This window comes from Galeopterus variegatus, unplaced genomic scaffold, assembly GCF_000696425.1.
Source record: "Galeopterus variegatus unplaced genomic scaffold, G_variegatus-3.0.2 Scaffold459, whole genome shotgun sequence".
Lineage (NCBI taxonomy): Eukaryota > Metazoa > Chordata > Mammalia > Dermoptera > Cynocephalidae > Galeopterus > Galeopterus variegatus.
The window spans coordinates 643,726-644,707 of NW_007726570.1; the positions used below are offsets into that span (position 1 = coordinate 643,726).

General features: G+C 46.4%; 1 pseudogene; it reads right to left on the bottom strand.

The window, feature by feature from the left end:
* Window positions 1–304: 304 nt before the first annotated feature.
* Window positions 305–683, bottom strand: LOC103587544 (annotated as a pseudogene).
* Between the last annotated feature and the right edge of the window lie 299 nt (window positions 684–982).

A 982-nucleotide genomic window follows, 5' to 3' on the forward strand; every position in this document is an offset into this window, starting at 1 on the left:
CAAGGAAAAAAGTCTGTACAAGTTCAGTACAGAGGCAATTTTTTGGTATTTTCTTTTTTTCTTTTTTTTTTTTTCCCTTGGCTCTGCTTTATTAACCTCAGCACCCTTTGGATGCACTTAAAATAACAAACCAGATACTCAATGGGAACTGGATCTGGATCCAGGCTGGTGGCACCTGACCCCAAAAGAATTCCTCAGCCAAGATGAATTTATACAAAATGCCAGAGGAAAAAGATGAGGCAATGTGGTGCTGTGTCGAGGGGTAGCCGATTGGCGGAGGAAGGTCAATGATGGCACAGGCAGGTCATGCCTCTTTCTCATAAGTGCGAGTGCTAACTGCACTGCCGTGGGTGAGTGTCAGGATGAGTTTCCCATCACTTAGCTCCCGCACAAGTGTCGTCTCTTGCCCGTCCCACTTCTACACATGGACAAGTTTGCCTCCGTCCAGTGTCACAATGGACTTGACCTTCCTGTCAACTGCTGTTGTCTCATCGAACTCCACCTCCAGCTTAAAGCTGATCTCGGTGCTCTTGAAGGTGCTCTGTGTTTTTATGGTGATAGTGTCTGCATTCTTTTCTGTGATTGTGGTAGGCTTGGTCATGCTGGCCACCTGCCTGGTAGCAAAACCCATCGAAATTCTTGCTGTCCACTAGCTTCCAGGTGCCCATGAAGGCATCCACCATGGTGAGTCTTGGCTGAGAAAGATGAGAGTAGACGTGCAAGGACTCTAAGACCGGCCTTTTTTTTTTTTTTTTTTTTTTTTCAATTTTTTCGTATTTTCGATCTGTGGTTGGTTGAATCCAGAATGTGGAACCCACGGATACGGAGAGCCGACTATATCCTAGGGGAAATGGTCATGCCAAAACAGCAAGTAATAAAAGCAGCTCACTAAATACTAGATATGTGGTGTGGGGGTGTTCGAGGCCCTTCCACTCCACCACAGACTAGGGCTGATCGGAGACCCTCACACAAAGCTGTGTAT